At 45.1% G+C, this 11,746-nt stretch overlaps 1 long non-coding RNA gene across 1 annotated transcript in view; it reads left to right on the plus strand.

Annotated features, from left to right (window-relative positions):
* LOC144160510 (uncharacterized) overlaps nt 1-11,388 on the plus strand; it is a 38,023-nt gene extending 26,635 nt beyond the window's left edge. The window contains exons 3-5 of the long non-coding RNA XR_013320377.1: nt 61-192; nt 9,419-9,516; nt 11,239-11,388. This is a non-coding gene — a long non-coding RNA (uncharacterized LOC144160510). The remainder of the gene's footprint in view (nt 1-60; nt 193-9,418; nt 9,517-11,238) is intronic.
* The last annotated feature ends 358 nt before the right edge of the window (nt 11,389-11,746 follow it).

The raw sequence follows: 11,746 nt of genomic DNA on the forward strand, positions 1-11,746 counted from the left end.
AGCTGCCAATGGTTATAAAGCTGCCTTATTTTTTTATATTAAAAAACTTTTTCCCTATAGTTGGCAGTGCAGATATTTCTGGATGTCCATTCGCCCGGAAAAAGTTTGGAGGCTCTCTGAATAGACTTCAAGGTCTCACTGTCGGTGACAGTAGCGAAAGTAGGGGACGAAGAAGACGGCCCCAATCACGACGTGAGAACAATTCTTTCCCCTTATGTACATATTCACATATAAATTTTGTATTTAACTCAACATTCAGTGGAGAAGCTAATTTAACATTCATTATCGTACAGAGGGTTCAATTTTGTTCTTTTTTACGTCGGAGTACTAGAGAAACCAATGTTTAGCAATGTTAGCAAAGACATTCGTGTCTTCTTGCTACTAGGCCCTTAGTCAAAGCCACTTCCTGCAGTATTCTCCAGTATGTTGCGTTGTTTTGTACCTAGTGCAAGGAAGGTTTGCTTGTCAGACTCATACGAAGGTACACATAGAAGATTCAGCATAAAAGTAGGTGCTGAAATAACTTTAAACTATTTAAACTCACGCTATGTTAAAAGATGTCTAGGGACCCAAAATACGCTACTCCTTCGTACGTCACTGGCCAGATGATGATAAAAACAGCTCCGTGACGCACTAAAATGCCCCTCTAGAGACCCGGGTTCAAGTTCTACATGAACCCAAATCTTCTTATTATGTGCTCTTTACAGCAGCGGACATTTCTTCGGTATCACAACTTTGAAACGCTACCTAAATACCTATGCTATCAGGAGTAACTGTATTGCTGGGAAGTAGTCACTTGACGAACGTACAGCACATAGAGATAAAATGCTCCAGTTATTTATCCCAGTGGCTGTTTGTAACGTTTTTCAAGTCAAGCTTCTAGACACCAAACGCTACACATTCCAGCAATTTGGCTCTCTCCGGGCGCTTTGCTGTCGTAATAATTAACCTTCTCGGTCGCACTGGCATGCGCGAAAACACAAACGTCTGCCCTGTTTATTTTTATTGTTGATGCCTCCAACATATCGACTGGGGACGTTTGCAGTAATATTTAAAATGGGATGACATTGAAGACAGCATACCGGAAGGTTACAACGCAAACGCCAAAGAATGACGGTGCAGCTGAATGTACAACTAGGCTTATTAGTATATGTACATGACGAAAACATAAAAAGCGCAACATTGAAAAACTCAGGAAAGACAGAAAAAAGGAGTGGTCATCGTGTTGTTTTGTCTGTCCTACGTTTTTCGTTGTTGTGCTGATTAAGATTTCGTCAAGACAAAGAATGTTTACTGCTACGCATTCTTCTCTATTCTCAAAGTTGTTTTCTATAGCATACCGATTGTAGAAACTTGAAAACTTATTACCTGCTGCCCAAGTTCACATTATTAACTTCGAAAAAACAGCGCAGACGACTGGACTAAGCAAGAGACACATTACAGCGCTGCTGTTCTCTGTTTCTGGGTTAATCCCGCCGTCTGAGCTGTTTTCTTGAAGTTAAATGTGCCAACACGCCCTTCAGTACGCTGTCTCTATTGCGCATGCAGTAACGGAGAAATTTTTACACCCGCCACGCAAACGAATCAGACAGCCAACTTTCAGTAAGTTCAGTGGCGCAGGGTAATATAGTTTTTTGGGGGCAAACAAAAATTCACAGAAAGTTATAGTCGTGTTACAACAATGAGTGCACGTAGCTAAAAGCGTTCCTTTTATATTGCGAATTGAAATGACAGAATGTGTGCAAAAATATTCCAAACTTCGGTAGACTGGCATGTAGAAATGCAGGACGCCTTACCTTTAGCATTCTAAGGAAGACTCCCTTTTGTCTCGAGGCAAAAGCTTATCTTTTAGTGGGTGTACACGCGTCTGGTTAAAAAATGGTTTTCACGCTAGTTTTTCGCTCATAGGCGATAACTAGTCTGTAATTGGTTTCTTGAAAGCTATGGTTTCCAACATTACCTGAAAAAAAACTGGACTTTTGGAGGGTAGAGTCGTTATTTAGAAAGTTGAATTAGAGTTAGGAAGAAAAAAAGAGACGGCAGCTGCAGTTTTTTATGTACAATGCCATTTACTCTACCGTTGTTTTCCTAGAGACTATTAGTGTGAATGAATTGCTCGCTCCTAACCCCAGCGGAGCCTGGTTCACCTTAATAGAGTGCCCTTAAACTTTCTGGGCCGGTCGGTAGGCAGAATAGCGGCTTCCTGTAGTCTTAAATGTACTCTGAAGAAACGACCCTATCTGCTGCTTCCGGTAGTCGCCTTTGTTCTTTTACTTGACGCATGGGAGCGCGCTCGTCCACGTGCATTCATTCTCTCCTGTCGTTGAGTTGCTTCTATTCTTCAATACATGTTTTGCCGATGCATAGTCATCGTAGTACTTCTTTCAGTGACGCCTATAAAGCGCTCGAAAAATAATAGCTTGATTCCAAAAGAACCTGGCAGTGACGGCCGGTTTTAAAGGGGCGATAAATAGGCTTCCGAAGGTCGCTTTGTCAATCGCGCAATAGTACCCCTTCACGACAACGTATAAAAAATATTACAGATCTGCGTAACGCAGGGGCCGCACGAACACGCAAAAAAGATGCTTTCTTTTTTTTCTTGTTTACGTAGTGCTTCCTCGCTGCCATGCGGCCGGCCTGTCTCGCGCGGCAAAATTCTCTGACGCAGCCTCTGTGACGCACGAAGCACTGAACAGTACGGCGCCGTTTTAAATACTGTAGCCAATCAGCGTTCCCGGCTCTCCTGGAAACGCGGGTGCGGTTCCGGTGAGTGCTGCTGCGGCACCGGCGGCACGGCGCATCTTAGTAGAGACGATTGCACTTGTCGCTAGCCGTCAGATGAGCTTAGTCGAGTTTGTACATATAGCGCGTCGCTTACAAGGTACGAATAACGCTGAAAAACACGGACAATCCTCTGCAGGCGGAAACGCCGCTACACGCGCGACCGCGGCAAACACCTGCCTGCATGGTCGACAAGGAGCCCACTCAGCGGTGCACGCACGATACGGCATACACCGCAGCAGCTGGAACTTGTCACAGCTCGGCAGAGTCGCATCACTTTATAAATGTCTGAGAGGGGGTGATAGCGCAGTGAAAGCTTGCAGGTGGGATTGTTGTCGGTGCGGCTTCATAAAGTGGCGACTGTGTAACTGCGGTGATGGTAAGCCAATTCTGAGCGACTGGGTCTCGGATGGACCTGTTCGCCGCGACACCGCCGCATACGGAAACGCTAGCGTGTCGCCAGTCGTCGGTGTAAATCAAAAATTGCTGTCTTGAGTGAGCATGTTTTGCTTGGGATCCCCTGCCTGACATTCAAACGCTCGTTTGCCCTCTTCTAAAACCTACGTCCCGACGCCCCCACAGCCGACGCGAGGAGCAAGGCCGCCGGGAAGTTCGAGCCCGCCGGCCAGCCCTGCTCAGCAGTTGTAGGAGCCTGAGCGTCGGTTGCTAAAAAAGCGTGACCTGCCACCGAGTGGCGCCAATGGTGGCGTGAATCCCGAAGCTTCCCCTGTTTCTCTAGGCCGTCTTGCGCCTGGTCGGGGACGTCACAGCGTCCACAGTGCTTTGGAGGCGCGATGACAGGTTAAGAGGCCCAGGCTTTAATGCTGGTCCTTTTGAAGGAATCATAACTAGGCTAATTCTAAACGCTTTGAAACCATTTTTTTGTGGCGAACGCTCTTTGGATAGTACTCCAGCGATTGCGCACACAAAATCGTAACCTTTGGAACCCTGTTTGGGGCCTCTTTAAGTACCGACCGACACCTCCATCATCATTAGCCTACTTAGGTCCACTGCAGGGCGAAGGCCTGTCCCCCTTATGTCCAAACACACCAGTCCTGCGATGCTCAAGTCTATTCCTTGCTCTCAAATTTTCTTTTTTTGTCTCCCCATTTAGTTATTGGCCTGCTCCTTTTACATCCGTCTCTCGGTATCTACTTTGGTGCCCATGTGGATCACAGGTTTTCCTTTGGGCTCACTGCATGACCTGCCTGATTACATTTCTTTCTCTTTATATGAGGTATGATATTATCAGTCGGGGGCATCTTAGCCTTCAACCCAGCGTCCCGGCTAATTGTGGTCGTAGCGCCATATGCTCCCTTGGCAAGCCTGCGCGGGCAAAAGTCAGTTTTAATTGCCATAGCAACGTCGCCGCCATCTTGAGCTTGGAGGCGTACTAATTGTCATGACAACACCGCGAGGAGTCGCAAAATGGGTGGGGGGGGGGGAGCGGAGTTCTGATGCTTTCCTCCTCCCGCTTTTTCCCGCCGCTCTGCTGCCGGACGCGCGCCCTTTGCGCCGCCCGATAGGCCTCGCCTAGACCGGCGCGCAGCCATGCATGCCTACGTACGCTGCTCGGACAGTAAGACAGCAGCCGAAATCGCACTTCAACGCTTTATTCATGTTACGAAAATACGACTGAGCATAAACGCAACGTGCCGTGATAAGCACTGGTGTACGACACGGCATAGCTTAAGTTGACATCGAACACGGTAGACGTAGTTGTACAGCTCTTTGCACGACACCAGCGCAATCGTTCAGATTAAAGTCACGCTTTACGAACGAGTGTCTCACCTTTTGCTAACACGAAGCAAAATCACTTCTTGCTGCGCTTCGTCCCTGTGCAACGGGCATGTAACCGTTCTTCTGTGGTCTTCAGAACGCTGACACAATTTCTACTACGCCACGACGCGCACGCGGGCCCCGCGGCTTCTCTAGCGCACCGCCGCCTCTGTTGCTCCGGTAGCTGCGGCGACGTTATCCCGTCGTCGCGCATGCGCGCCTGAAGCACGGTGTAAAACTATTCTTACACCGTGGCCTGAAGTCGCGCCGGGAAGAGACAGAGTGGGAAAAACAGTGAGAGGAGGAGGAGTGTTTTGCTCGCCCAGCACCGCTGCCACTTGGAGCGGGTAAATCAAAGAGGAAGTAGCAAAACGTTACCTCGGATTGATATAATCTATTCGAGTTTGCTCCCTGACCCAGGAAGCTCGTTTTCTATTCCAAGTGCTGCTCCTAACACGATTCGTTCCATGGCCCATTCAGCCGACCTAAATTAGCTTTCTAGTTGTTTAGTAAGATGGCAAGTTTCAGCTCCGCATGGCATCATCGGCAGAATGCATTGATTGTACAATTTGCTTTTGAGGGACAGACGTAGCTTACTTTTCATTATTTGGGAGTGCTTGCCGAAAGCGCTAAAGCCCACACCTATTCTGCGCCAAATTTCCATCTCATGATTGCGGTCAGCTCTGATACCCTGCCCGATATAGATATACAATTCAACTTGTTCTAGGGCCTCGTTGCACAGCCTGAATGGGGTGCTTTCAGCATGCTTATTCATCATCACTTCAGATCTATTCGTATTTATCCTTAGTTCCACGGCTTTGCACTCTTATTGTAGTTCCTGAATAATTTTTGCAGTGTTCCGCAGACTCACTTAGCAAGACTACATGGCCTGCAAATCTCAAATAATATAAGTATTCCACATTCATCCGTAATCCTATCTTTTCCCAGTTAAGCTTCCTAAACACTCGCTCTACCCCCCCACCCCCCTCCTCTATACATGCTGTCAATAGTTTTGGCGTTTGGCGAGATGGCATCCCCCTGCCTAACGCCCTTTCGGATCGGGAAGTGGTCGCTTTCATTGTGACAAATTATACTGCCCTTCAGAGTACCACTCTGAAGAAACGAAGTCCTCTTCCTGAAACGTCAGTAAACTTTTATTTTTATTTTTAATGTCTTTCTCGTTTGTCTCTGTCTCTACTTACCGTATATATATATATATATATATTTAATTAATATCACCACGAAAAACATAACATTTACTACGACGTTTCGGCTGGGTCCAGCCTTTTTCAAGGGAAGTACAAAGTTAGAATACAGGGTATATAAAGGCTCGTAGAGAGCGCTGCGAGCACGTGGACACATGAGTTCAAAAAGGTACAAAAAGAAAGTACAGCAAGAAACAAGTGGAAAGTGAAGAAACGTAGTGCAGGATTGGGCGAGCAGGTAATCCATCTCAATGTACAACGCGGCGAAAAGCAAAAGCGAGGCACTCAGGAGGTGTGTTTCCTTCAGCCATCGCCCACCTACGCACAGCAATATTAGGAAAAGTAAACAAATAAAGAAGGGGTGCTGGGCATCTCACTCCAAAGGAGCGGAAACAACCTGCCGCAAAAGGCGGAAGCGTGGAATCGACAATTAGTCCTACAGACACAGGGGAACGCAAAACGCCAGCTATGTCTCACGCAGAAGGCGACGTTAAAGTTCAAGAGCCCAGGCGGGCGAGTTAGCGAGGGGACGCGTCCTCAAAGGAAAAGCCCGCCGCTCCCCGAAGAGACCAGATAATAGCCACAAATGGCTTGTCCACAGCCCGCGTTCGCCGCACAAAGCGAACAATGACGACCCCTGGATGGGCGCCCATGCCGAGAGAAGGATGCGGGAGCCACCCAAGAAGGGAAGAGCACAAGTTGTACGATTGCCTTGAGAAATGGCATACAAGGCAGGAAATAAACAAAGAAACAGCACACAGAAAAAAAGCAGTTGGAGGAGCCGCCGGCTCATGGCATGAAATGGATAGATATATATAGATATATCGAATTTGTAGCTTACATTTCATTTTCGTGCAAGTACCCAGGGCGTGCACATTATAGAAAAAAGAAAAAAGAAACCAAAAAGTGACGCACATACGAGAGCAAATTTTTTGTAATCTAGGAAACAAATGACACTTCGTAGCCACTCATCAATGGCATTATGAATTCGCACACGGTATTTTTTAAATAAACTGTCAAATGAAAGAATAAACAAAGAATATGCGTACAAATCGCACCACATGGGGAACCATATCAGTAAACAACAAATAGCTTACAAAGTGACATTTCGGGCATAAAAACAGTGAAACATGCGGAAAAATTAACTTATCGACAACGCTAAACCGAATAGTGCTTGGAACGTGTTATGATGTGATACAGTAAGAGTTCGTGCATAAGAAGCATTAAAGCATACGGAAAAGTAACCTGTTGACAACGATGAACCATCCAGCGCTTGAGAAGTGGTAAGATGCGATACGTGCCGCTACAAGGTCTAGGTTTGAAGGCACGACCGCCTTGCTGGAGACTCATTGATACCCCTTGTGAGAGTGTTGTATTTGTGGATCAGATATGATTCGCAGGCTTCCCTGTTATAATGGGTTTTAAATCCTGATTGGTGCAGCGTGGCCGTAAATTGGTCGAACGGGTGGTTCAAAGAAGTGATGCGTTTTGAAAGGGGTGGATAAGGTTTTGTTTTTGCATCGGATATGTGATTATTGAGGCGAGTTCTAAAAGAATTTTCAGTCTGTCCAATATATTGCGCACCACAAGCACCACATTCTAGGAGGTAAACTATATTTGCAGCGTCATAATTGAAGTTGCCCCTTATCTGCATGGAAAAGTCAGATTCCCGGCTCTGAGTGCTTGTTGTTGGTGTCATCCTCAGACACAGTTTGCACCGGGGTTTTCCACATGGTGTGGAACCTGTGAAACTCGTTTCTTTTGATTGAGGTGATGTTACAATGTCTCTGATATTTCTTGCTCGGCGATACACCACGCGTGGTGGGTCTGGGATAACGTGCTTCATTCTTTCACTCTGGAGCAATATGTTGTGGTGTCTCCTTACAATTTCATTGACGTTTGATCCAGATGCCGAATATGTCGAAATCAGATTGGTTTGGGACCTCGAAGGGGAGGTTTTATTGCCACTAATTAGTCTACAACGTTCCTGTTCTGATGCCTTCCTGATTGAATCTTTAATGAGTGGTAGTGGGTATTTTTCTCGCGCGAGGTCAATGCGGAGCTGATCACACTTTGAAGCGGAGTCATTTTTTTAGAGCAAATTCTGCGGAAGCGTATCGCTTCGCTGTATGGATCGGCCATTTTGCAGTGTCTTACATGGCTGCTGTGAAAGTTCAAGTATTGGTGTCGGTGGGTGAGTTTTCTGTACACCGAAGTAGCCAGTCTGTGTCCATTAGTTGTTATCTGCACGTCAAAAAAAAATTATTGTAGCAGTTGAATACTTATGTGAGAATGAGATATCACTGTGAGCATTGTTAAAGTCAAATATGAATTTATTCAGGGTTTCCTCACCATGAGACCAAACCAAAAATCTGTCGTCGATGTACCGCTTGTAAAACAGTGGATTTAAAGTGAAGTTCTCTAGGAACACTGTGTCAAGGATTCCCATGGATATGTTGGCATAATTTTGGCCCTATTTTGTCCCCATAGATGTGCCACCTTCTTGGACGTAGTGCTGGTTATTGAATTCAAAATTGTTTAATTCAAGTATTAAAGTTAATAGTTTGGCCAAAGTGTTGCTGTCAACAGGTTTGTCCCCTTCTGAATTTTCGTAGGTTCTTATGACGGATTCGATTCCACCGGCGTGAGGTATGTTTGTATGGAAAGCATACCCGAGATATTTTGACGTAGCCAACTCACACACATCACGTAATGGCGGTGCTTAGCGCGTGCTGAAGAAAAACGTTTCCACCTTGGCATTGGTGTCGTGAACGCGTTTTAATACACAATTATTGCGTTTGCTGGCTGTTGGGCTTTTACAAACCTGCCAGTCATTACGCTTTCCTTACGTGTCTCATCGGATTAGGCGTTGGGCTGATGCGCTCTGACTCTGTGGTAGGTGTGGGCAGTGATGGCCGTTTCTCTAATGACGGAATAAAAAAAAAGTTCCCGTGTGTCATGATTTCGACGCAAAGTAGAGATCCTAAGGTGGCCAAAATATTCCGTAGTCATTCAATACGGCGTTTCTCATAACCCAGATGTATCTTTGGATCACAAAATGACCAAAATAAAAACATCATGTATATGCTTTTCTTGGAGAAAATGTGCTGGGCGTGGTGCGGTGTAAAACTTGTTTTTAAATCCACATCCTGATATTATTGAATAAGTATGTTCACAAAAAAATAGGATGTGTTTTTAGGTTTTTGTTATCACTAAAACTTCACCGTCGACAAGAGAACCCGCACGCTACAAAACAGTTTTCTTCGAGTGTGAAGACAGTACAACTATACCGCTCACGTCTTATATGCACCATCATCTTCGCGCTTTCCCCAGATGTTGGATATGATATCGAGAAAAAATGCTTTTATCGGCTCTCTAAGTTGACTGATTATGAGGTTTAACGCACCGACGCTACACAGGCGATGAGGCCCGTCTTAGTGGAGGGCTCCGGATCAATTTTGACCAGCTTAGGATCTTTAACGTGCGCCACAATTTCGAAAACACGGGCGTTTTTGCTTCTCGCCTCCAACAAAAAAGCTGCCGCCGCGGCCGGGAATCGAACGAGCGTCCTCGTGCTTAGAAGCACAACGCCTTAGTCAGTGAGCCACCGCGGTGGTTATGGGTTCCTAATTTAACCACGGGCATATGTGCAGGGCGTTCACGGCAAGACAGTGACGAGGACGACGATGATTGATTTTGTGAAAACTTTCACAGAAAGTCCTGTGGAGTTTTCTCAGCATCCTGCTCTAAGGTAAGTGACCTAATTACTTCAAGTCTGAATCACGGCTTTTACAGCTTTTTAGGTTAGAAATACTACATACTATACACAATTGGACGTTCTGTGAATCAATGTAGAATGAATTGCTGATAGTCTGTATAAAAATGGATTTTTATGCTGTTTACATACATTAATTTGGCCCATGATTCTTGCTATCCGTGGTTTTCTATGGACCGGTGAGTTGATCCCTGTGTGGGAATTTTCTGTGGCTGTTTGAGGAACACTCTTCAAGATTGTTTCAAGATGGGCGAGGGAAGAGCTACATGGACGCACTGCTTATCCTGTTAGCAAAAACTGTGTGCTGTCCGTTTCAGGCATTGTAACGAGGCAAGGTAGAACAGGCCGAACGGAGCAACGAACGCCAGTAGGAACCGATGAAGACTTAGGCGGATGTAGAAATATGTGGGGTGTTATGTAGGATGCGCTGAAGATAATTCGTGAGTGACACCGATACCCCACACGACATGTGAATGAGCTGATAAGTAAAAAAAGTGATGTTTTGAATATGCGCTCAGTACCCAGGATATTCATAAAAATGTGCACAGCAGTTTATCTGCATGCGCGGTGTGTGCGTGTGGGTGCATGTGTGTGTGTGGGGGGGGGAGGCGGGGGGAGAGGAGGGGTGCTGTTTTCTTCGGTGCGATAGTTGCATTTCAAGGCATATGATCTTTTTTGTGGATCCATAGGGTGAAAGCCTAGGTGGGGTCCTCTAAAGGAACCGCCTTCGTTTCAATACCACGTGGTATTTTCTTGCCCATGCGTGTTTTGCTTCGGGAGTCTTGTAAATTTCAATTTCCAAATGAAAACATCGAGGCCCGCTTATCGTGAGGAGCAAAACTAACACAGAGATAGACGTAATAGAGCGCAATTTATAATTCCATCCTATTATGGCTAAGTTGTTGGCGATTCTTGCAAAAAAGATTAACGAGAACTTGGTCAGAACAGTCAGCTTTTGGGCACTATTTCTTGATGGAATTGGTTCTGCTGGGTTTCTAAGCCCTTATTCGTTACTTTGTGCGGTCCTATTTTGTGGCGCTGCAGTTAATTTTACCTCGTGTTAACAGTCCTTGTTTCAATGTTTTTCCCTGTCGCAGGCATTACCAACCAAACCTTACTAGCTGCCGAAACGCTTTTTCACCCCCAGTCGTCCTTTGTAACCCGCAGTAAAAGGCACCTACATTTGTTTTGGTCGGCTGGTTACCATTGCTGGAAACCGAAATTTCAAGTTTGTGTTTCCCGTCAGGATATAAAGTAAATCAATTACACGAAGAAAGCCGTGGCTTCGCTAAAATTTTTGTTTCTAGCATAAGACCTGAAAACAGGTACGATACTTTCAAAAACATAGGTACAAACAGACACATCTCGGTAACTACAAAATCAGAAATGTAATAATGTATGCAATCGGGCGGCTTTTAGAGATTGAACAATTCTAGCTTGCTTCGAGCAATTCCTTGTTTATTGTGTAACAAAAGAGCAGTAAAAAGTAAATAAGCCTTTGCTGCAAGACCTAGCACGCGAAAAAACAGGAGCGAATAGACACACGAGAAGAGCTTTTCCTGAGTTCGTCTTCCACCATGTTCACTTCTGCTCTGAGTAATGTATTCTAACCGTAGCCAACCAGCCCACATTAAATAAGGGCTTGTGTACAACATTATTGAAGCCCTGGTTTTCTTTTTTTATTCTCTTTTATTCCAGCTGTCTTTGACCAACTGCTTCAATTGTCTTTCTTTCGACCTGGTATAGCGCCTACAACCTTATTCATTGGAGTGCGGTTAAACCCTTTGAAAACGCAAGCCGAAGACATTAATAAATAATTTTTCTTTAATTAAAGAGCTCAGAAACTGTTTTGTGATTTTTTGGCTGTTGCTGTGCGTAAGCCCTTTTTTGGCCATCTACTCATCATGTTTCATAGTAATAATTACAGAAGCGCCCAGTAAAGCAAATACAGATTCCTGCTAACATTTATGCGATAGCGGTGGTATTTGCGCGATGATGATATTTGACAATATGGTATTTACATAACTGGAAGGTGGTTTCCCAGCAAAGTTCTTATCATTTGTAAAATAAAGTTTTACTAAGAATAAAGCTTAGCTGTACGTACAATCACGGGTTATATTCTTTGAGACATGTAGTAAAATTATATTGATTCCTCTGTCATAGGAATTGGTAAAACACGAAAGTGAAATGTGCAGCAAAATCTGCA

The sequence above is a fragment of the Haemaphysalis longicornis genome, unplaced genomic scaffold (genome assembly GCF_048455015.1).
Source record: "Haemaphysalis longicornis isolate Haplotype H1 unplaced genomic scaffold, Haemaphysalis longicornis Haplotype H1 scaffold_101, whole genome shotgun sequence".
NCBI classification, from domain to species: domain Eukaryota; kingdom Metazoa; phylum Arthropoda; class Arachnida; order Ixodida; family Ixodidae; genus Haemaphysalis; species Haemaphysalis longicornis.